This window comes from Pleurodeles waltl, chromosome 1_2 (genome assembly GCF_031143425.1).
Source record: "Pleurodeles waltl isolate 20211129_DDA chromosome 1_2, aPleWal1.hap1.20221129, whole genome shotgun sequence".
NCBI classification, from domain to species: domain Eukaryota; kingdom Metazoa; phylum Chordata; class Amphibia; order Caudata; family Salamandridae; genus Pleurodeles; species Pleurodeles waltl.
Genome location: NC_090437.1, coordinates 463,331,871 through 463,358,053, shown reverse-complemented (window position 1 = coordinate 463,358,053; position 26,183 = coordinate 463,331,871).

The following is a 26,183-nucleotide window of genomic DNA, read 5'->3' as shown; positions in this document are numbered from 1 at the left end:
ACTAGGATAGGCCCTGGACAGACCAGAGGGCAGGGTGCACTGTGAGTTTTACATGTACTGGAAGTGAAAATCTCTTAAAGGTGTTTTTACTACTTGAGGGCCTACCTCTCCCATAGGATACCATTGGAGTGGCTTAATTTTATTTAAAGTGTAATTTCCAATTAGGAGGAGATAATCATTTCCAGTCTGGTGTCTCTGGAATCACAATTTAAAACCCAAACTTATGGTAAAGTTGGATGTTAAATTGTAATTCTGAAAATACCACTTTTAGAAAGTTTGCATTTTTGTGTTAGCAATTTGGTGCCTGTAGCTGTGTCTGATCATCTGACTGGGTGTAGTTAGCACTGGGATTTGTGTATCTCTCCCAGACGGCAACACACAATGGGAGCTTAGGTGTGTCAATGTGGGTCATCACTCGCAAGAGGAGGAGCTGGGCACAGCCTCACTTACACCAGAATAGATTATGTCCTGTCTCTACACAATGGGCTGCATACCCCCTGTACTTAGTCTGTAGAAAGGGAAGGTAGGACATCTGTGCACTTTTAAGGCAGGTATTCACAAGTCTCCCCCACTGCAAAGGCAGCACCTCAGGCGACAATGCTTCAGTAAGCTTGTGGACCTGTGGATGCTCTGCCAGGAAGGATTGCTGGGCTGCTGAAAGGACTGAGATTCTGCTGCACTGCCACTATGGAGCTGCTGCCTTGCTGGGTTTACCTGCTGCCCTCTTGCCGGGGGAGGAATAATTAGACTTGGAACCCAGCAGAAACCCAGGACCCAGACTCAAAGGGCTAGTCAGCTGGCATTGTGATCCGAGCCTCAGGGACATAACACGCTCCTCACAGCTCCTGGACACATCTTCAACAACCTCCTGATCCCCAAGGGGAGCATTTCAGGTCCTGGGCCCTTGGTGTGGTTCTTGGGCTTATAAAGTCAAGCATTTGTGCTTTTCACAACCGCAAACTGACGAATTTGCACAGGAACCATGCCACGCACAAGTAAAAACAGCAGGCGGCACCGCCAGTTCCTCTCTTCATATAGCAAGCAGTGGCTGAGCAGATTGCCATAGTGAGGATCCAGCCCACCCATCCACAACGCCTAGTCTGCTCTTCATGCCCCGTCGACCATCAGCAGTGATTCTTTCCTTGCTCCTGCAGCACATCTTCCTCGTGAAACAGAACACTTGGTATCAAACTTTAGAAGGTAAAACTTTGGAGAAACTAATCTGGGGCTGAATTTGACACTTGCTCTATCGCAGTCGGCTTAAAATTTTGACTTTGAGCCGATCCAGCGCAAGCAGATAGCTGCATATGGTGTTCTATGCTTTTAGGCGCTAAAATGCAGTTTATTCTTTAAAAAATCATAACTCTGGTTCCACTGATTGGATTTTTGTTGTCTTGATCTAGTTATATTTATTACACTTAGCTAAATTTTTCTCACCTGTTTTGGAACTTTTTAACGGTGTTTTTACTGTTTAAAGTGTTGCACCGATACTTCACACATTGCCTCTAAGTTAAGCCTGAGCGCTCTGTGCCAAGCTAGTAGGGGTTTGAGCACAGATTAATTTGGAGTTTGCTTGTGCCTTACCCTGACTAGGATTGTGGATGCTACTTGACTAGGGCTCCGACCCCAGTAAATCAATTTCTAATAGCAATTAATTGCTGTGTATATGTTTGCAAAACTGCTGAAAATGACATGTCAGTAACAATGCAAAAGGGCAGGTACTTTAGTGGAGTTTCTGGAATGAAAAACAGCAAATAAATAATTAGAAAAATGTAAGTGAGTAAAACTGAAGTATAGGAAACTACCCTTTTGTGGCATGTTACCCCCAATTTCTGCCTGATGTCAGCGTGTTTGACTGTGTTCACTGGGATCCTACTAACCAGGACCCCAGTGATTATGCTTTCTCTCCTCTAGATTTTGTCACTGCAAACTGGTAACCCAGTATTTCACCCAAAATTGGCAAACTGGTCCCCCCCTTATAAGTCCCTAGTATATGGTACCTAGGTACCAAGGGTATTGGAGTTCCAGTGGATCCCTATGGGCTGCAGCATTGCTTTTACCACCCATAGGGAGCCCACGCAAAGGCTTCTACAGAGCCATTGCAGCCTGTGTGAAATGGGTGCATGCACACTTTCACAGCCATTTACAATGCACCAGGTCACATATAAGTCACCCATATTGCATGCCTTCCAACCATGAAGGCTGAGTGCAGAGTATCTGTGTGTGAGGACACCTCTGCACTAGCAGAGGTGCCCCCATGACCTCCAGGACCAATGCAGGGATGCCATTTTACGTGTGCACTGGACATAGGTCACCACCTATGTACAGCTTTACAATGGTAACTCCGAATATGGTCATGTGTGGTTTCAAAGATGTTGGAATCATACCCCAAGGCTTTAGCGAGCATTGGTTGTATGATTCCATGCAATCTGGGACTCTGGGGGCTCGTTAGAGGACCCCCCGTACTGCCATTACAGCCTTCTGAGGTTTTCCAGGCAGCCCCAGCTGCTGCCACCTCACAGACAGGTTTCTGCCCTTCTGTGGCTTGAGCAGCTCAACCCCAGGAAGGCAGAACAAGGGATTTCTTTTGGGAGAGGGATGTTGCACTCTCTCCCCTTGGAAATAGGTGTTACAGGTATGGGAGGGGTAGCCTCCCAGAGCCTCTGGAAATGCTTTGAAAGGCACAGATGGTGCCCTCCTTGCCTAGTCCAGTCTACACTGGTTCAGGGACCCCCATTCCCTGCTCTGGCGCGAAACTGGACAAAGCAAAGGAAAGTGACCACTTCTCTGTTCATCACCACCCCAGGGGTGGTGCCCAGAACTCCTCCAAAGGGTCCCTGGGTTTAGCCATCTAGGATTCAAAGGTGACAGGGAACTCTGGGAGCATCTAAGTGGCCAGTGCCAGCAGGTGACATCAGAGCCCTCCCCTGATAGGTGCTTCTCTGTGTAGCTGACCAGTCCCCCTTTTAGGGCCATTTAGGGTCTCACTCTTGTGTCGTTCTTCAGATTCAGATTGCAAGACTCCAACAGGAATCTTCTGCAACCTTTACTTCACCTTCTTACAGAAGAAACTGCATCTGGGCCCTCCAGGAACTCTACAACTGCAACGAGAAGCAAAGATGACTTCTACAACATTGTATCTTCAACTCCTGCCAGCTACTGCAACTGTTTCCCAGTCATGCATCCTCAAAGGACAGCCAGTCTTCAGCCTGCACCAGAAGAATTAAAGGAATTTCCCTTGAAGTGAAGGAGTCACTTCCCTGCTTCAGCAGGCACCCCTCTGCAGCGACGACTGGTGGTTTGGGTCCCCTCTCCTGATGAAGTGCGTATATCCAGCATCACAGCTGGTAGACTGAAGTGGTCCCGACGTCCAACTGTCCAACTTTGGTGGAGGTAAGAGCGTGCCTCCCCACGCAAGACAATACCCCCTTGCACTGAATGTTTTGCAGTTGCCAAGGCTTGTTGGCATCTTTCCACAAATGTCTTTATGGTCTGTGCAGCTCCGGCCCCCAGCACAACTTCCTGTGATGCACAGCTGCCTTTGTGGTTCTCCAGAGGAGTGGGATCCCTTTGTGTAGTGCTGAATAGGCCTCCTTTTGCACCTTCTTTGTCCCTGTGCTGTAGGACTACTATGCATGCTGCCTGGTCTTCTGTGGGCTCTCTGAGTTGATGAGAGCCCCCTCTGACTTCCCCTCCTGGGTAGAGTCCACCATGTCCCTCCTGGTCCCGGGCAGCGCCATTTTCTGCTAACCGTGAACTTTACTTGTACCAAGGCTTGTTGGTATAATCCAGTGACACAAACCACACTATAATCATCCATCCGGAGTGGGACATCTTCTGCACCAACCAGGAACCCGCTGTCTTCTTGGGTGCAGTACTGACTGGTGTTATTCATCGGTGGTTCTCCTTTAGCACCTTCATCCGGATTAGCAGGGGCTCCTGTTCTCCCTGGACTCTTCAGTGCTTCTTGGACTTGGTCCCCTTCTTCCACAGGTCTTCAGGTCCAGGAATCCATCGTTGGTGTCTTGCAGTCTTTTCTTGTTCTTGCATAATCTTCTTTCTCATGTTCTTGTGTGTTTTAGGAAAGTTGCTGTGATTTACTCCTGCGTTCCTGGGCCCTGGGTTGGGTTATATTACTTACTTTTAGTGTTTTCTAATACTCCCAGCACCACTCTACATACTACACTTGCCTAGGTGGGAATCTGACCTTCGCATTCCACTTTCTTGGTATATGGTTTGTGTTCCCCATAGGCCCATTTCTAACCATTGTGATTTTCACTATTTGCACTGTTTTCTAACTGTTTTTACAGCTATTTCTGCATACTAGTGTATGTAACTTGTGTATTAATTACTTCCTAAAAGAGTATAGTCTCTATGGTATTTTTTGCATTTGTGTCACCAAAACAAAGTACCTTTATTTTTGTAACACTGAGTATTTTCTTTCATGTGTGTAAGTACTGTGTGACAACAGTGGTATTGCATGAACTTTGCATGTCTCCTAGTTAGGCCTTGGCTGCTCATCCACACTACCCCTAGAGAGCCTGGCTTCTAGACACTATCTACATTTCACTAATAAGGGATAACTGGCCCGGTATAAGGTGTAAGTACCTTAGGTAACGGCTACAAACCAGACCAGCCTCCTACCTGAAGATGTCTCTAAAAATTAAAAATGTGTGATTTAACTTCAAGAAATGAACAGCTTTTGCTTTATTTAAATCCAGATTCTTACCATATCTGTTTTTACTGGCTGTAGAAGTCTGCATATGTTACAGCCTGTAGTTAGTGGTGCAGTGCCTGTGTTCCTCCTTTCAACATGATGAAATTTGTACACTCCTAAGTGGCATGTTTAACCTTACCTTTAAGCCGCTAGTTACCTACTTTCGTGCACTTGTGGCTGGTTTGCTTGCTTAAGAGAAGGTAAACCAGCAACACTAGAAGAACTAGCAAGATCAGCAATTTCAGCAGAACATCTTTTGTTATGCTGACTGCTAAAGGGAGTAAAAATGTTCTAATCCTCCTTTCCCGAAATAAATATGATCATATGTGCAATGTTTATTTTATTCTCAATTTGTTTTTATGTTGGGCAGAAAATACCGCATCTCTCTCTTAAAATCCTTTTTGCAAAGCCGACTGCTAGTATTTGTCTGGTCTTATTGAAATATCTTTGTTATGTTAAAGCTTTGGATGTCTTTACTGTTCAGTATAAGCCATCTGTGGTATTTTTTCTTTTTTGCAGAAGAACTAAAGCAAATTTGCCTTTTTTCTATCCACATTTCACTGTTCAGCCTAAACTTTGTGTGGGTAATTGTCTAAGAGAGTATATATAGCAAACATCAAAGGTTTGAGAATGTCCTCCTCTTCTCAACTCCTCAGATCATCTATGTTCCCTCACAAGGCAGCTTCATCTTCTGCCCTAGCAGGTTGGGTCAGATAGGCAAAGCATTTGGCAGGTAGCCATTCTTCTGTTGTCTGTCAAATATGGCCTATACAGACTGTGCAATATCATTCATATGCTGCATCATTTCTAGCTATTGGTCATTGTGTAAAAATGATATTTAATCATTATTTAACTATTTACTACCAACTATCATGAAGATTTGTAGTGGACTATATAGTTTAACCAATACTTGCCGTCAACGAAAACATTCTCTTTTTTCTGTTTGACTTACTTTGAAGATATGACACCTTACCAGTCAGTTAAAGCCCTAAAGAATTGTTTGTGACTCGAAACATGTGCTGGCTGTGGCTGTTTTATTTTGTTGCCAGCTCTGCCATAATAAGAAAAGTAATTCTTGATAGGATAGAAAATAAAAGAATTGGGACATTTTTGACTTGTTCAATGGTGATGTTCTCAGATCACATTGAATTGATATTCCATATGAATTTGTGACATGTAACATAAAATCACCATGGAAAAGCAAGAACACATAATCATGTCTCTGATTTTAAGGCATTTAGCCAGAACAAATTGTCAATAGTAGACTTGGCATAGTGGTTAATTGCATGGGTAGTGCTGTCTCTGACCAGGATTCAAAACCCACCTGGAGAAGTTTTTTTATGTTGTTTTGCAACTTTTTTTTTATTGCACCCAAATGAAAGCGGTCCCTTTGTAAATCACCCCCAGCACTGTCTGGGAGATTTGTGGCCTATTTAGTCATGGCAGTGCATGTCGGAAATTCATGACATGCTGTAGCATGTGGAAGGAGGAATATGGTTTGCAGTGAAAGAAATCCCTTAATTTGTGGAATGAGAGAAACAGGAGGCTTTTTTAAGAAAAGGGAGTGCATGGGGCCACTGCCGGGATAAAAGAGAGGAAGGGTTATTTGTTTATAAAGCATGAAAAGCAACTGTGAAGACTCAGAGGCTCATATTATGCTTTCTATTCTTGCTTTAATAAACACAGCAGCCAAGAAAAAACGTAATTACCAAGAAAACCCTGGGAAAGAACTACTACTATGTTGCATCACAATAGAAGAACCAATTGTAGATCGAGTACAATAACTATCTTGACTGAGAGCAACACGTCCTCTTTTCTTGCTGCTCACAGTTAAGATAAATATCCTGCTTGCAAAATTATTTCTGTCTTATAAAAGTTAACTTTTATTTACTATACTAAAATTATATTGTCCATTTATTATTGTTAAATACATTCTGCTGTGGCTCGCGCATGATCGGTGGGTTGGTTTCACGTTCTTTTCCCCTCAGAGACATAAGTGCTTCTTTCATTACTGCTCTTTTATCACATAATGTTTGCCGTTGGGAGCGCAGACGTTTTGGAGATAGTCTCTGCTTCATCACTTCTGTCAGAACGCTTTCCTCAAGCTGATAAGCTTGGAGAATTTGCTCCGTACTACTTCATGTCTCTGTAATGGTGAGGCTTCCAATTCAGAGCACCCATTAACATGCCTATTCCTCTTTAGGCCCTCCTCTGTAACCTTGAAGTTAATTTTTAACCCTTCATTTGCTGTTTTAGTTTTCAAATGTCTGAAGCTTAGTTTTCAATAGGGTACTGCTTAGTTTTTGCTTAGTGCTTTATCCTATTTTGTGTAAATGTTTATACACTTACATTTTCTTGGGTTTCTGATACTAATCATATATTTATATAATGTCTAAGGACGAAGAAGGCCAAGCCATGCAGGAAAATTTGAAATTCTTCATTAAGGATTCTGATCAACATGTGGTGTCTGTGTCCCTGTTAGACATTTAAAAAAATTGGGAGGCTTGTATTTCAAAAATGTTACAAGCACCTAATAAAATTCCTTCGAAAAAAGGAAAGAAATGTGCAGCATCTCATGACATGCTTTCAAAAGGTGTTTCTTTCAAAATTGGTCCTCTCACCCAAGAGGTTGGATTGTCGGGGCACCCTTTGTCACCCCTTAACATTACTAACATACAGGACACTCACTGTGACAATGACAGTGGTGGACACTTGTCAATGAAGGTGGCGGGGGGGTATGAAAAAGAAAAACTTACTTTATGTTGGGATAGACGGTTCTGTCTCTTCTTCCTCCTCAGACTCCCAGAAGCAGAAGGCTTCCAGAATCCCCTCCAATCACGACGCTGTTGTTAACAGCATGACAGCAGCATCATGATGGGTCGGAGCACCCTGCTTTGGCGCTCAGACAGGGAGCAGGGCCCTGTGCATTTTCTCCCCCCCGGCTGTTCAATACAGCCGGTTGGAGAAATGCAAACTGTGCATGACTGTTTGGCCGGCCAAACACTGCTGGCCAAAGCGTCATGCGCACTATGTGCACTCACCGCTTCACCTCCAGCCCTCCTCCTACAGCCCAGCCCCACCTCCTCCTAACCTGGCTCCCTGAGGAAAAATAAAATGATAATAACGTTACGTTAGTATAATTTTATTTTTCCCTTTCATCCACTGCATAAAGCAGTGTGGTGACGCTCCTCCGCCTTAGCGAAGGAGCCGCCACTGGGTAGTAATGGCATAGTGAATGATGACAGGGTTAATTGTAATGTCAACAATGATACCTCTAATAATGGGCCTCCGGAAAAAAGTCGCAAAATTTCTCCTTCAGATTCAGTGTCCTATGATTTTGTAGATCATTTAGCGGAGCCCATGTTTGACCCCACATTAATCCATCATTCACATTCTTCCAAATGGCTCCCTTCTGATTGTATGTCAGATTATGTTTCATTTTATTTAAGACACTCCCTAGTCCTCCAGAAATAAATTAAAATCAGAGTGTCCTCGCCTGTTCCTTTTTAATAAGGATGGCCGATATCCCCATGATTGATCAAAACATTAACTTGTGTAAGAAAGGCACTGCTGCTACCATTGTTGAGATCCATGGATTTAGTACAATGTTGCCCCGCCTATGTGTTTTTACAATCTTTACCAACTAGTTATATTTGTAATGTTATGTCTAAGTTTTTATGGGCTATTTTAAGGCATAGAAGATGATACGTTTTTAGGAGAGTGGGAGTTAGCTTCTATTCTAGTAGTCGGGGCAGAGCTTGCCCGGCTGCAAGATGGCTGCACCTTAGCGGAGCTCCGCCGGCCACCTTCTGATCCATGCTTCAATCATGTGGTCGTACTGAATTACGACCCCCAATAATCCAAGCCGCTGACGGTTGATATGTCCCGGAACTGGTAATTTCTATCAGCCAGCGCTGTGTAGGTGATCTGGAGATATGGGGCCTGGTGCAAGTGTGGAGCGGCCCAGACACCAACGCGGCGTGGGAGGTGGCCTGACCCGGTGGTACCCCCGACCGGGGGACCGTAGAGAGATCGTGGCGATTGGAGAGGCTTCACCTTAGCTGGCGAGAGTAGAAGGGAGGTCAACTGGGTGAAGTCAAGCAGAGAGGTCCGGAAGTGAGGCGGCCCTGGAGGGAGCTTGACGGAGGCCTGCGTCGCCTGTGGTAGGGCCGCAGCGGGCCACGAAGTGCACGGCAGTGAGTGAGAACAAAACGGGTGCGACGCTGGTGCTCAGCACTGTGGCCTGAAAAGAGCTGTGCAGCGCCACAGCTGGCGAGAGACGGAGGCTGGGCCTGGAGGCTTAGAGAGGTGGCCAGGCTGGTGAGAGTGGGGCACAGCCCGTGTGGCCTGGGGTTGGTGGTGACGCAAGGTGGCCCCTGGCTGCGGGACGGAGGCCCGAGCACATGTGACTTTGCATGCTCCTCGCTAAGGTGAGGTGCGGAGCCCTTGTGGTCCGTTGCTGGCTGAGGAGGGTTCGGAGGTGGTGAGAGGGTGGAGTGATCGGTGCTGGAACCTGGTCGAGTTGTGGAGCGCCTTGGGGTGTCCCAGCAGGCATCGATGGGGATAATAGGAGAACTACAGACAGCGTCAGCAGGACAGTGAGCTGCACGGAGCGGGGTCTATCCCGGGTGGTGAGTTGCAGCGGTGGCGGCTACGAATACGGCTGTGCAGTGATGATGGGAGCCCTGTCCCAGGGTAGTGGTGCAGATGCCTTGGCGTGCAACCCAGTATATATTGGCAGGGAGGAGGCATCCTAAAGAGGTGCCTCTTGAGAGAGTATAACCTGTGTGCCAACTAAGGCTCGAAACATGTGCAAGATGGACAAAAACCAATCCAAACTACAGTTTGACCAGCGCAAATTGCAGACCTCCACAGGGGACCGCGCAGTGGCGGGTGGGTATGGAGGAGCTGATATGCCATCGGGAGAGGAACCAGAACTGAGACAAATATTAGCAGCAATGCAGCAGAGCCTGACCCATATAGACAGTAAATTTGACTCCCTCTCCTTCAGAATGGACAGAATGACGGAGCGGATGAATAGGCACGCGGAATGGCTAGACTAATCGGAGAGGTGCATTTCAGAGGTGGAGGACGGCCGGTCAACTATGTCCTCTGGACAGGCTAAGATTGGCAAAGAGCTGGTGACCCTGCAAGCGAAAATGGATGACTTGGAGGCCAGATCCCACTGGAATAACCTACGTATAGTGGGTGCAGCTACATCTACTGGTATAGATAACATGGAGGGTTACATAGAATGCCTGATTATCCAGCTGCTGGGGCACAACACGTTTTCCAGTCTGTTTTTGATAGAAAGAGCGCATCGCTCGCTGGCAGGCCAGCCAGTCCCCTGGGTGCCCCGGCATGCCCCATAATAGCCAGATTACTAAACTTCAGAGACCGTGATGCTGCCCTGCGATGAGCTAGAGAACTCAAAACCCTTCAGCATGAGAGAATGATGATTTCACTTTACCCAGATTTCACACAAGTGCAAGAGGCTAGACAGCAATTTATTTCAGGGAAACGGCAGCTGCAGGATTTACGTTTGGAATACCGCGTGTTATACCCGGCCAGGTTGCGAGTGATGGAGGATGGCAAGCCGCTCCTCTTTACAGATCATAAAAACCTTCCAATTCCTGAAGCGAAGGATACCTGAGGGGAGAGGACGCGAAACAGTGGATATCCTCTCTCGAGATGGCTGTGACTAGAATTTGTGTAACCGCAGGTGCCAGTAGGAGAGATGTCCTGTGGACGCTGGACAAGGGTGATACAGGGCTGGAGACAAGGCATCAGAGTTGAATACCGGTGGGGAGTGGAATGTTTTTAGTGGGGCACTGGCTGTCGGCAGTGGCGCTGCATAGTATGCTACAAAACAGATGACCAGGGTTCTTATGGTGTAAAATTCAAGTACTTAGCTAATTGACCACTACAACACAGTAGGTGGCCGGCACAAGAGGGACGATAAGCATAGCTGGGAAACATCCACCTGATGGTGTGGAACACTTTTTGGTTTAAGAGAGGGTCACTGCAGTCCATGGAAGGGTGGGGGGTGGGTTGTATATCTGCAGACAGGCGGGTTGGGGCAATGGCTGTTGTGGGTGGGGGGGTATCTTTAGAGGGAGTTATATGTTCCCCCTTTTTTTATGCAAAGTATTACGGACTCACAAGCACTGGTTGGCAGACACAGGGTTTTATGCATTTTGTAGCTAATGGCAAATAGCAATGCAGCACCAGATGCCAATAAGGGTCCAAATACGATACGCATGGTCACGTGGAATGTGCAAGGTTTAAATCATGCCAGACAGGCATGTAAGGTAGTTGCCTATTTACAGCAGCACAGATTGGACCTAGCTTTTTTGCAAGAAACTCACCTGGATCCAGGTAGCCCAATGCTTACCCCTAGGAGGATGAGGGGCAAATTTTGGCGGCGGGTTCACTTCCTATTCTTGGGGGGGGGTGATGATTTGGGCATCGAGGACCTCTGGTTTCTGCCTTCAGGAGATTGAAACATACCCTAATGGCAGGTATAGAGTGGCGTGTTGCAGTAATAGGGCTGCCATGTTTCTCCTGATTGGGCTCTATGGGCCTAATTTTGATAACCTCCAATTTTATTTCGACCTGGCAGCCAGGGCGAGCACCTGGGGGGGGGCTCACGCAGATTTGGAGAGGGGACTTTAATTGCACATTGGACCCTTCACTAGACAGGTCGAGGGAGCACATAGGAAACCTGCTTTGGTGGCCAGAGCGGTGACCAGGGTTGCGGCGGAGTTGGGGTTGGTCAACATATGGCGATACAGGTACCCTGCTGCGCGGAGGTGGTTACACACACTAGTCGGCAGCACATGATTTACATACACGAATCGACCTTTGGCTGGTCTCTAAAAGTATGGTAGGTAACTTTCAGGTGGAAGCTCCCTGGCCCAGAACATACTCAGATCATTCCCCGGTTCCGTTGGAGATGGCCTTGAGGCCCAGGCCGATTCCCTTGTTTACATCGCGATTTCCCCCATACTCGCTGCACGACTCGCCATTTTGTGACGGGTTGGCCGCTGCCATAAAATATTTGTTTCAGATCCATATTGGCTCTGTAGATAGCATATGCACTGTGTTGGGGACATTTAAAGTGTACATACGTGGGATAAACATAGCAAACCACGCTGAGGTTCTGCAATCGATTCGGGGACGTCTGGACCTTTTGGAAAAAGAGCTTGCCCAGTTAGAGCGGGAGCACCTACGCATGTCTGACAGTCAGATCTTGGGTCGCATACGCACAAAATTGCTGGAATTTCAGGACACGGCACTCACTGAGGTACAAAATATGGAGAAATTTGCAACAGCTCGCATTTATGGGGAGGCTGAGAGAGCAGAGGCGGTGTAGATGTGTCCCAACAGAGAGAAAGACACGATTACGGTGGTGCAGGCCGAGGATGGCAGCGAGATAAGGGATCCAGAACACATAGCAAGTAGGTTCCACGAGTATTATAAGGCACTCTAGACCTCCAAGACTGCCCCGAATCCGGAGGCACTGCTAGATTACCTGCTACATATAGAATTGCTATGTCTGACAGCAGCAGACAGAGAGTCCCTTATGGTGCCTCTGTCCCTAGAAGAGATGAGCAGGGCCCTGGGGGGTATGGCAGAGGGAAAGGCCCCGGGGCCTGATGGGCTGACAGTAAGGTTCTACAAGGCTTTTGAGGATATATTATTCCCACATCTAAGAGCAATCTACGCAGAGATGGCAGAGGCTGGTGTTATGCCGCCCTCGATGTGAGAGGCAATGTTGATTGTGCTTCTGAAGCCTTGCAAACTTCCAATGCAGTGCTCGTCCTACCGCCCATTGTCATTAATAAATGTTGACCCCAAAATCTATGCTAAGATCCTGGCAGAGCAACTGGCTATACTCTTACCGAAATCGATTAAGCCAGAGCAATCTGGGTTTATTCTGGGCCATAGTCTTACTGCTCACCTCCGTACAGTCTTTGGGACTGTCCAGAATGTGAATCCAGAGACGAAAGCTGTGGCTGTTTTCTTGGATGCGGAGAAGGCCTTTGATTCGGTGGAGTGGCATTTTATGACGGAGGTTCTGCGGCGGTTGGGAGTGGGGGATGTCTTTCTACAACTAGTGACAGCATTGTATGCAAATTCTTTGGCCAGACTCTGAGTTAATGGCTTCAGACACCTTTCATATTACTAGGGGTACTAGGCAGGGATGTCCGCTGTTGTCCCTGCTGTAAACAATTGTTGCAGAGCCGCTGGCATGTGCATCGTGAGAATATCATAGTCATTGGGGTCTCCATTTCCAGAACTATAATTCTGTGATCTCTGCATATGCGGACGATACCTTGCTATATATCCGAGACCCACACTGTAACGTAGCACCGATATTAAGAGAGATTATAAAATACGACACCCTTTCTGGCCTAAGGATTAACTGGGATAAGTCCATAGTGTTCCCCCTGATGCCGGCCATGACTCCAGTGGATGTGGATTTCCCCCTTAAGTGGGAAACGGGATCGGTTCGGTACCTAGGCATCCGAGTCCATACAGACCCTAAGATAGTAATGGCGGATAGCTATGAGGTTGTGATTAAAGCACTGGCAAGAGATGTCGATAGATGGGTCAGGCTGCCACTCGAGTAGGTGGGTCGAATAGCCTTCATGAAAATGGTGGTGCTTTAGAGATTTTTGTTACTTTTTCAGAATCTCCCTATGTCGTTACCAAGGGCATTTTTTGCAACCCTGAGGGCTTTGCTTGTTAAGCTAGCCTGGGCAGGAAAGCAGCTGAGAGTCAAATGGCAGACCCTGACCCTACCGAACGAGATGGGTGGGCTTAAGGTGCCTGATCTGGACCTGTATTACAGAGTCGCCCAAGCTATGTTTGCCCACACCTGGATACATGGCTCTCAAGACTTGCCATTTCTAAAAATAGGACTTGAGCTGGCGGCCCCAGATCTTTTGTAGAGTAGGGTCTTTCATTCCTCATCTTGAAGATATGGGGAATTTGCTTCCCTGAACACTACCACACAGGCATGGCATAGCCTGATGGGCAGGCAGGGGCTCACCCTGCTATATTCCTGCACATGCCTCTGAAGTGGTGTGCATGGTACGCGTTGTGGCCAGATAAAAGTGCAGTGGAGGCCATGCATAAGCTAAATATTACGCGACTTGGGGATTTTTTCCAAGATGGTAGCATGTGTACATGGGACATGGCGATGGAGCAGGCGAGTGAGACGAGTACGCTTCTGCAATATCAGTTTTATGGAGCCAGGCATGCAATGGGTGCCTTTCTCAGTGAGGAGTTGCGGGAACCACTGGAAATTCAGTCCCTCTCTATGATTATTACAGATGCGCAACCCCAGCGTTTAGTGTCTAAACTCTATGCGCAGGTACAGAAGGAGCATGTACATGAGCTGATAAAGGCCAGAGTTGAATGGCAGAGAGATTTGGGGTTGCAGTCAACTGATGAACAGTGGCAATAATGCTATTCGATAACCCGTGCAGTCTCTTTGAACGGAAGACACCTCTTGATACACTTTAAATACATAAATAGGGCATATTATACACCCCTCAAACTCTGTAGATATGGGTTGTGTACAGAGGCCACTTGTACAATATGAGGGGAAGACCAGGCGTGTTTTTTCCATATGGCATGGTATTGTCCAGACAAAGAGCGGTTCTGGGAACAAGTATTAACAGAACTAAAAGGCATAGGAGGGAATCAGCTGGAACGCGAGCTGCTTGTGGCGCTGCTTGGCTGGGACAGGGGAGTACAGAAGTTGGTTCGGTGTATGATAGCTATTGGGCTGCTGCTGGCTAAGCGTTGCAAAGCAATGCGCTGGGATCGGGGTCCGGTGTCAACAATAGAGGAGTGGCACAAGGATATGGTGTACTGCAACACGCAAACTGACGCATATAACGAATTAGCTCCCCCAACCAATAGGCCTGCACAATATTGGGAAGTTTATAAAAAATACCTGATTGGCAAAGAAATGGGTGAGCCGGAGGGAGAGGGGCTTGAAGATGGGACGATCAATAACCGCTAAATACATGCTGTTACAGTTTCGTGGTTCCTGGGGGCCCGTAGGAAGCTGCGACATATTATTTGCCCAGGTGGGAAGGTGTGGGGAGAGACAGGAGAGGGTCCAAGTTGAATAGGACTGCCATGTTTTGTATTTATTGCCAAAATAAGTGAAGGCTATGGAAGACAATATTTGACTGCGTGGGCTATGCAGATATTATGTTGCGCGGTGGTCTAATTGGTTTCTGTATTAACTTGTGTTGAAAAGCAGGAATAAAGAAATTTTAAAAAATATAGTTATTAGTATTCTAAGGTGTGTGTTTATGATTTTAACAAAAAATTTAATAAAGCTGATTTTTATTTGATCCAAACATGTAACTGTTTTTTACAAAATTTTGGAAGGACCCCAAAAAAGGGGTAGATAGAGCCTGGTCTAACTGCCAGGATAGAATTTTGAACTTGGTGGGTCCATTGACCATTGACCAAGATAATAGATCTGGCCGAGGAGGCAAAGATGGAAGTGGAACAAGTGGACCCTGAAACCCTTTCTAATTGGGCACAAAATGCGATTTGTATTTCGGGAAATACAAATGCCTACATTTCGTGAGAAAGGCGTAAGAGCCTTTTATTAAAAATAGACATGAAGCTCAGTAGAATGGCAACTAAGGAGGGGGGACCGCAGGCTAATGGGCTCTTGTTTGAAGATTCTTTTTATAAAGGAAATGGACAAATATGTCTCCACATTTGCAACCATATACAAAGACCAGTTTTGCATGAAAAAGATTTTCTGTTCTCGGATTTTTGACAGGACTGGCAAAGGAAAGGGTCTCTTTGCGGGCTGTTATTCCTCAAGGGGTCATCCCCTCAGAGGCTTCTACAATCAAGGCTCCCAACAAGACTATTATCAAGAGTATAAACCCTGTGGATTCCAGGACAGGGGATACAGGGCCAAAGGCGACCAATCCCCAGGTAAAAACTTCCAATTTTGGCCTTCCTCCAGTAGGAGGCAGTTTGGCGTATTGTCTGGATGTTTGGTTGTCACAAATGTCAGATCCTTGGGTGATTCAGTTTATTCAGGGTTATTGCATAGAGCTATTCCAGATTACAATACCAGAGTCGTCTACCCCAAATTGTACAGTTCCCACAGGAACAGTTCCACCTTTTTCAAAAGGAAGAGAAATGCCTTCTTTCAAAACATGCTATGGAACAGACTCCTTTTGACCCATCTGGTTTCATCAGCACCATTTTTCGAGTTCTCAAAAAGAATAAGAAACATTGTCCACTCAACAACCTAAAACTAGTCCAAAACTGTGTGGTTTACCATTATTTCAAAATGGAAGCCATTCTTCATCTCAGAGACCTTCTGTATCAGGATGCTTGGTTGGTACGTCTGGATCTTCAAGACGCTTACTTGACAGTTTCTGTTCATACTTCCTACAAGAAATGTCTTTAATGTCAGTGGGGTCAATCCTTTTTCAATTTCAAAACTCTTTCTTTGGATCTCTCTTCTACCCCTTGGTGTTTCACCAAGATTCTGAAACTGGTGGTATCCTTCCTTAGAAGTCAAGGTATAAGACTTAGGGGCATATTTATACTCTGTTTGCACCGAATTAGTGTCATTTTTTTTTACTCTAATTCGGTGCAAAACTAATTCCATATTTATACTTTGGTGCTAGACCCCTCTAGCACCAAATTTATGGAGTTAAAGTAATTTTTTGAAAGTAGAGACCTACTTTGCCTTAATGAGATGCAAGGTAGGCGTTCCCGTGCAAAAAATGACTCTATGGCCTTAACGTCATATTTAGGGGCATATTTATACTCTGCAGCATATTTATACTCTGTTTGCACCGAATTAGTGTAATTTTTTTTTACTCTAATTCGGTGCAAAACTAACTCCATATTTATACTTTGGTGCTAGACCCATCTAGCACCAAGGCCCTGATTTAAACTTTTTTTGCACCGCATTAACGTCATTTTATGACACAAAAGTGGTGCAAACTTACAAAATATTGGCCCTTATTTATACTTTTTGCTGCAAAACTGCACTAACTCAGTTTTGCACCAAAAAGTTTAGCGTAGGCTTGCACCATTTCTGTGCACCAGCCGGGCACCATATTTATAGAATGGTGCAAGCCGGTGCAAAGGGTAGGCTAGAGTTTTAAAAAATGACTTTAGTCGGGTGGGGATGGCAGTATAGAAGAAGAGGGTTTAGCACCAAAAAATGGCTTTAGGCAGGTTAGAGTAAAGAAAAATGGCTCTAACCAGATTAGCGTCATTTTATGGTGCTAAACCTACCATGCCACATGACTCCTGCCTTAGAAAAGGCAGGAGTCATGCCCACCACCCCAGTGGCCAGCACAGAGGACAGGGGTCCCCTGGGCATGGCCATTGCACCCGGTGCCATGTATGGGGGCCCATTTTAGGGCCCCCTATGGCACTTTAAAAAATAAAGGGGCATATTTATACTCCGTTTGCGCCGAATTTGGGTCGTTTTTTTCGACACAAATTCGACGCAAAACTAACTCCATATTTATACTTTGGCGTTAGACGCGTCTAGCGCCAAAGTTCATGGAGTTAGCGTCATTTTTTTGCGTGAACACCTTCCTTGCGTTAATGATATGCAAGGTAGGCGTTCCCGTCTAAAAAAATGACTCCCAGGCATGTGCGTGGTATTTATACTCCCGGGCAAAAATGACGCCCGGGAGTGGGCGGGGCAAAAAAACCCGCATTTGCGCCGGATTTTAACGCCTGGGTCAGGGCAGGCGTTAAGGGACCTGTGGGCCCAGAATGAGCCCAGAGGTGCCCTCCCCTGCCCCCAGGGACACCCCCTGCCACCCTTGCCCACCCCAGGAGGACACCCAAGGATGGAGGGACCCACCCCAGGGACATTAAGGTAAGTTCAGGTAAGTATTTTTTTTTTTTTTTGTGGCATAGGGGGGGCCTGAATTGTGCCCCCCTACATGCCACTATGCCCAATGACCATGCCCAGGGGACATAAGTCCCCTGGGCATGGCCATTGGGCAAGGGGGCATGACTCCTGTCTTTGCTAAGACAGGAGTCATGTTAATGGGGGTTGGGCGTCGAAAAAAATGGCGCAAATCGGGTTAAGGCGATTTTTTTGCCTCAGCCTGACTTGCCCCATTTTTGGACGCCCAAACGCCATTTTCACCTACGCCGGCGCTGCCTGGTGTACGTCGTTTTTTTTACGCACACCAGGCAGCGCCGGTCGGCTAACGCCGGCTAACGCCATTCAATAAATACGGCGCCCGCATGGCGCTTCAGAATGGCGTTAGACGGCGCTAAATCTTTTGACGCAAAACTGCGTTAGCGCAGTTTTGCGTCGAAAAGTATCAATATGGCCCAAAATGCACTTTCCTGTACTTACCTGGGATGGGGTCCCCCATCCTCGCAGTCCCTCTAGTGTGGGTGGGGGTGCCCCTAGGGCCTAAGGAGGGCACCTCTGGGCTTATTCCATGGTGTTCCACCATGGAAATAGGGCCACAGGTCCCCTAACACCTGCCCTGACCCAGGTCTTAAAAAATGGGGCAAAGCAAGCTTTGCCCCATTTTTGACCCCTCCTCCCTCCCTTGCACCATTTTTACATGGGAGTATAAATATGGTGTTAAGGCCATAGAGTCATTTTTTTGCACGGGAACGCCTACCTTGCATCTCATTAAGGCAAGGTAGGTTTCCACTTCCAAAAAATGACTTTAACTCCATAAATTTGGTGCTAGATGGGTCTAGCACTAAAGTATAAATATGGAGTTAGTTTTGCACTGAATTAGAGTTTTTAAAAAATGACGCTAATTCAGTGCAAACAGAGTATAAATATGCCCCTTAGAGTCAAAAAATGATGCTAATCTGGTCAGAATCATTTATTTTGACTCAACGTCATTTTTTTTTAAGCTAGCCTACCCTTTGCACCGGCTTGCACCATTCCATAAATATGGTGCCCAGCTGGTGCTAAAAAATGGTGCAAGCCGGTGCAAAACTTTTTGGGGCAAAACTGCCTTAGTGCAGTTTTGCACCAAAAAGTATAAATAAGGCCCTTATTGTCTACCTAGACGATTTCTTAAGCATGGCCTAGGACCAGACTTGCCTTCTAGCCAATCTAAATCCATGTTAAGATCTTTCATTAAGATTACGATTCCTAATAAATGTTCAAAGGTCTTCTCTGATCCCATCCCAACATCTGGAATTTTTAGGTTTCATCATAGACACTTCTCGGTCAATGCTCCAGTTTTCTAAAAAATAAAAAGTGGATTTACTAAAGAAAGATATTTGACACGCCTTTTCTTCTGACTTCCTTAATTCAAGCCATTTTTCCAAGCCCTCTCCATTACATAGGCCTGTAAAGATTGAAGATTAGACATCTGCTCAAAGTGTTGGCCTATTTGGATCCGGTAAGTTTGGATTCGGAATCCAGGGAAAAACTACTCTGATGGCTGGGTCATTTAGACGCTTGGAGTGGGAGAACAATTTTCTCTGCTGCACCAGATCTTGTGTTAGAGTCAGATGCAAGTCGGACAGGTTGGGGCGCAAGATATGGCCAACTCTCGACTGGAGGAACGTGGGGCCAGATGTACAAAGCTTTTTGCACGTCGCAAACAGGGAATTTCACTGTTTGCGACATGCAAAAAGCACTTTGCAATGCACAAACCTCGTTTTTTGAGTCGCAATTAGGAAGGGGTGCTCCCTTCCTAACTGCAAGTCGCAGTGCAATGCAGGATAGCTTTGTGACCGCGAACGCGGTCGCAAACCAATCGCAGTTTGCACCCTTTTGAAATGGGTGGTAACCCATTCGCAAAAGGGAAGGGGGTCTCCATGGGACTCCTCCCCCGTTGAGAATGGCATTGCAAACATCTTTTCAGAGCAAGCAGTGGTCCTTTGGACCACTGCCTGCTCTGAAAAAATGAAACGAAAACGTTTTATTTTTCGGTTTTTGTAATGCATCTCATTTTCCTTTAAAGAAAAAAGGGTATGAATTACAAAAAAAAAATGCTTTATTAAAAAGCAGTCACAGACATGGTGGTCTGCTGTCTGCAGCAGGCCACCATACCTGTGAGGGCCGCCATTCGCAAGGGGGTCACGAATTGCAACCCACCTCATGAATATTCATGAGGTGGACCTTTGCGACCCCCTTGAGATTCGCAGATGGTGTCAGGGACACCATCCAACATTCTGAATTGTGACTCGCAAATTGCGACTCGCTCTGATTTGCAATTTGCGGGTCGCAATTCGAAATGTTCCTACATCTGGCCCCAGGTATTTTCAGGAGTATTCACTGCACATCAATTGTTTAGAGATGCTTGCAGGTTACTTTGCCATCCAATCGTTTATAAAAGACATTGTAAAATGCACAGTCCTTTTACGCGTGGACAACCTGTCAGCGGTCAGATACATATACAATCTTGGAGGTACAAGGTCCAAGCCTCGGGCAATCCTTAGCAAGAGTCTTTGGGAATTTTGCCTTTAAGGGAGCATCTCCGTCAAAGCAGAGTATCTTCCAGGCAAATTGAACACGGTGGCCGACTGGAATTTCAGACATCTTTGCGATTTAGGCAACTGGAGGCTTCATCCTTCAGTATTCAATCATCTTTCTTTGATCTTCTGAGCCATGTCAATAGACCTCGTTGCTTCCCATAACAATTCTCAACTCCCTTCTGTTTTTCCATTGGAGACCAGATCCTCTAGCTTTTGCTACAGATGCACCCCTTCAGTCTTGGCATCAGTCCCTTCTTTTTGCCTTCCCCATGTTCCTTTTTATTGCCTGAGTCCTTTCTCAAGCCTACAGACAACCATCATCTCTTGTTCTAATAACCCCATACTGGCAATCCCAACCGTGGTACCCAATATTATTGGAACTGTCGCTAGACCTTCCAGTGTCAATTCCTCCATTTCCCAATTTGCTCCTCAATCCTTAGCTTCTTCATCCCAATCTCATTCTAAAGGGCTCCTTTGACCTCATACCATGGAGTATTTTGGGGAATCCTGGAGAACAATAGGAAATTCGGAGGAGGCTGTCCAATTTAGCCAACAATCCTGGGCCCCGGGCACAGCAAAAGTTTACAGTTCAGCCTGGTTGCTCTGATGTAGCTGGTGTTTGGACAGGGATTCAGATCTCATGTCAGCACATCTAACCTTGTTAGCGAAATTTCTAGCTTCCCTGGCATTTCAGGGAAAGTTTATCAGACCATTAACATTAACAGATTAAGAATATCTGCAGAACATATCAGAGTGGATGAAAGCCTATCTGTGAACACCCGCTGGTTTGTAATATGCTAAAGGGAGTATGTTTTGCTAAACCTCCTGTTACCAAGTGTACTGCTACGTGGAATGTTAACTTGGTACTACGTTTGTTTATTTCATGCCCAGACAATGTTGCCTTATCTCTCAAGCATTTATCAGCTAAATTCACTATTGTTAAAATGGGGTCTCTAGTTGGCAGAAGTATACACCCTTGTCCAAGTAGAGACCACAATCCTAGTCAGGGTAAGTCACAACACAATTCAAATTATCCTGTGCCCACCCTCTGCTAGCTTGGCACTGACTAGTCAGGCTTAACCTAGAAGGCAATGTGTAAAGTATTTGTGCAATACATCAGACAGTAACACAGTGAAAACACCACAAACATATACCACACATGTTTAGAAAAATAGACAATATTTATCTGAATAAAATAAGGTCAAAACGACAAAACTCCAAAAAGCACAACTTTCAAAAGTTTTTTAAAAGTCTCAGTCCTTAGAAATAAGCAGTTCTTTTGTTGTTACACACAATGCCTGGAATGCGTGAAAAATAAAGATGCACGGAGACCACAGAGGAGGAGAAGCGTGGAAAAATAAGATTTTGTATTAGATTTTCCGATGTGGCACAAACAATGCATCATTTCTTTCCACGCTGCAAAGGGTTTGCATCGTTTTTCGGTGTACAGTCGTGGTTCCTCACTGCGAACCAGGAATATTTTGACACCCAGGGATGATGAGTTGAAAATCCTTGATGCACTGGAAGAATGAGCAGGTGCTGCGTCTATCCAGTAGGTGATGTATCAAATTTTCCATCGCAAAGCATGCGCTGCATCAAATTTCCAGTAGGGAAGTCGGTGCTGCTTTGTTAAGGTCGGCTGTATGGGGATTTCTCAGCCGCAATGCAGGCATTACAACACTGTTCGACACACAAGGAGTTTCTTGAAGAGGCAAAGTCTTTGTTGGCCGTGAGACTTCAAAAACAGGAGGCAAGCTCAATCCAAGCCCTTGGAGAGCACTTCAGGGGAAGGCAAAGTCTTTTCAGCAAAATCAGAGGCCTGCGGGCAGCAGTCCTTCTCAGCAAAGCAGTCCAGTGCAGGTGTAGATCCAGAAGGGTCTTGTAAATCTGGCCATAGATGTCTCCTCTTTCCATTGTTCCTCCAAAGGGGTTTATTTTCAGGTCAATAGATATTGCAAAACTAAATAATCGTTAATCCATTACCCTGTTTTTCACTCTCAACCTAAATTGAGTATTGACAATTGTTTGAAGACTTACGTTTCATGAACTGCAGATCTCAGAAGCTCCTCCTCTTCCCAACTCCTTATTTCCTTTCAAAAACCCCATAAGCCTATGTTTGCTCCTACTTCAGCCCATTGAGTTAGGTGGTCATGTCTTTGTCTGGCATTTCTACTGATTCTTTTGGCACTCATTCAGTCAAAGAGGCTATGGCCTCTCGAGCCTTCTGGGGGTGCAAGTTTACATGATATTCTCAGGTATGCAGATTGTTCAAACATTAATAGGTTTAGAACCTTTTGTTTTAAACCAATTGATCATCCCTCTGAATCTGTTATTTCAGTGCTTTGAACAGGCAAAGTATAAGCTTCTTATAATAAACTGTATTTTTCTATTGTGATGCAACTTAGTAGTTCTTTCCCAGGGTTTTCTGGGTAATTAAGTTTTTTCTTGACTCCTGTGATTATTAAAGCAAGAAAAGAAAGCACAATATTTGCCTCTGCGTCTTTAATAAAATGTTACCTTCAGACACCATGGCTAGGAAAATCTCAATTTGTGGCATGTAACATAAAATCATAATGTACATAAAATAAGGACCTCCATACCACTGCTATGATTACAAGGCATTTTGCCACAACATGTAATGAATGCTTTTGTTGGTATAGGGGTTAAGTATGTTGGTACAAATCCCTTTTGATCAGGGTTCAAACATGACCTGGAGAAATTCATGTTTATGTCGTTTTTTTAATTTTTTATTTTGCCCAAATGAAAGATGCTCATTGAAAATCAACCCCTAGCACTGTCTGAGAGATGTGTGGCCTAGTTACTCATGGCAGTGCTTGTCAATAATTGGTGACATGCTGTGGCATGTGGAAGAGGGCCTAGTTTACTATGAAAGAAATCCCTTGGTTTGTGGAATGAGACAGAGAGGAGGCTTGTATAATAAAAAATAAATGCATGGGGCCAGTGCCTGGGTGATAGAGAGGAAGGGTTATTTGTTTATTGAGTGTGAAAAGCAACAGTGAATGTCGATTTTCCAAATAATTTATGATGAAAAGTCTTCATTTTATTAAAGACACAGAGGCGAGTATTATGCTTTTCTTTTCCTGCTTTTCAATGATAGCTCCAGTCAAGAATGTTAACCAATCCCAGAAGGTGAGCAAACCAGGCTACCAATAGGAAACAATAAGAAACGGTGAACCAATCAAAAACGTGATACACATAAAGAATACCTAACTTGACTGCAAGCAGCCCTCTTTTCTTCTGCGAGAAAGTCATGTATAAGATTGAAAAATTGGAAAAATACAAACTATTATAAATATAGCTAAAATTAGAGAAAACAAGTCTTAAATCCAGTCCAAATGGACAACAGTATCAGTCTTGTACAGAGGTGTTGAAAAGAATCCTTAGGCAGCACTGGAGGAGGAAGGAAACCTTGTCCAGTAGAGGATGTGGATCGAAGAGAGTTGTTATGAAGAAGGTGTTGTAGCTTTTGTAGAAACTATAGGGAGGGAAGAAAACAGACATAATTATAAAAGATAAGTGGTGGGATAATACTTCCCTCCGTGTCTTTAATAAAATTAAGACTTTCCATCATAACTTATTTGGAAAATCTACATTTTATGTCAAGACCGGAGGCTTGTTCAAAGCATCTCAATCACAACAGAAGATTCAGTATTAATAGGTTTACAATAGAATGTATGAAACATACCATCATTTGACCAATCTGCTGATCTCAGAATGTCTTCTAAACGGGATCCCGCCCAAAAGGCTTTGGAAGCCATGGCTCCCCGGTAAGAATGGGCTCCAAATTTGGACGTATCAATTCCAGCAAGGGACAGGACCCATTTAACCCAACAAGCTAAGGTGGGTGGAGAAACTGGCTTATGGGGTTTCCTAAAAGAAATTAGAAGTTGGGTGGCAGAGGACATTCTGAGATCAATAGTTTTTTGTTCTTAAACTTCTAAACAGTTACCAACACACAATTTTGGATTTCTGGGAAAGAAGGGGGTAGAACACAGTAGAGATATTGGTTTTAGTACACCTTGTAACGTTAAATAGAACACCTGTAGGAGTAAAATGACAAGAATATATATCAAGGGCTGACATCTGAAAGACGTTTAATAGAGATTAAACACAATAAAGTTGTTAATTTAGCAGAGAGCATTTTGAGTGATAACAAATCATTATCCTGCCAAGATAAAAACTGTTGTAAAAAAAGGTTGACATCCCACAATCCGCTATATTTGGGTATAGGAGGATTGGAAAACTTTACTTCCTTTAACAAATGGCAAATGAGTGGGTGTTCACCAACTGGTTTACCATTGATGAAAGGGTGATGTAAGGAGATGGCTGAATGATAGAGATTGATAGTCCTGTGAGATATACCGGAACTACCCTGAGAGGCAAGGAAGTTAGCTATTAAGGTGATATCGGCTGAAAAGGGATTAGTAGATTTTCCCAGACACCAGCTGGACCAAATTGACCATGCGGAATTGTATGCCTTAGATGTGCCTGGGGCCCATGACTTGTTGATATAGGAAGAAGCTTAGATCGAAATTCCTGGATAGGAAATTGAAGACCTGTAACATTCCAAGCTGAAAGAAGAAGAGAACTGTTGAGAACAGTTCATGGGTCGACCTTGGGGGTTGAGAAGAAGATTGGGCAAGGAAGGGAGGAGGACTGGGAAATCCATTGCTAATTCTAGGGGGGGGGAACCAGACCTGGGGCTGCCAAAATGGCACTACTAGAACTATGGTGGCCATCTGAAGACGCACTTAGGGGAGAACTCTGTTGATCATCAGGAATGGCGGGAAGGCATAGTGGGATGAGACTGACCAATCTTGGAGGAAAGCATCTGTTGCTAAAGCTTGAGGATCCGGTCTCCAACTGAAGAATTGGGGAAGTTGCGGGTTCAGATGAGACGCTAAGAGATCTATATGTAGAGGACCCCATTTGTGGTAAAGCAAGTTGAAGATGGATGGATGGATGAAGTTTCCAATCGCTGAAATCTAGGAGATGGCGTGAATACCAATCTGCTTCTATATTGAGAGAACCTGGCAGATATTCTGCTTGTACGGAGATTTTTTTTTCGATGAAGGCAAAATTCACAGAAACTTTTGGCTAGTTCTGTCAAAGGTTTGGATCTGGTACTGCCCAGATGATAGATGTATTTGACTGCTGTGAGATTGTCCATGCGAAGAAATACTGAGCAATGGACTTTGTCTTTTGTAAAACTTCTGATCGCAAAGGAGCCTGCAAGCATCTCTAAACAATTGATGTGCAATGAAGCCTCCTGTGGAGACCATGTGCCTCCAGTCGATATTTGACCACACCTTGCACCCCAACCTGTTAGGCTTGCATCGGATTCTAATACAAGATCTGGGGCTGATGCAAACGTTAGTCTTGCCGTTCCAAGCATTGAGGTAGTCTAGCCACCATTGAAGTTCTGTACAGGATTCTTGATCTATGGGGATAGAATCTGAATAAGCAAGACCCTTGCACAAATGTCAGATTTTCAATCTTTGGAGGGCGTGATAATGAAGGGGTCCCGCAAAGATTGCTTGAATCGAAGAGGAAAGAAGACCTACAAGCCTTGCAAGGGACCTTAAGGAGAGAAGTCTGCCATAAAGAGTGGATTATCTCCGATTTTATGGAGTTTATTCTTGATTCCTGTAATTTAAGGGTGCCTTGAGTAGAATTCACGAGGAATCCTAGAAACTCTGTGGTTTGGGAAGGAATTAGGATAGATTTCGTTTTGTTGATTATGAAACCCAAGTCCAACAGAAGCGAAAATGTGTAAGAGAGATGTTTGAGTAGAGTGTGTACGTTTTGATATATGAGAAGGATGTTGTCTAGATAAATGATCAATCTGATGCCTTGTGCTCTGAGATGTGCAACTACTGGTTTCATTAACTTGGTAAAACACCAAGGGGCTGAGGAGAGACTAAAAGGAATTCAAGAAAATTGATAG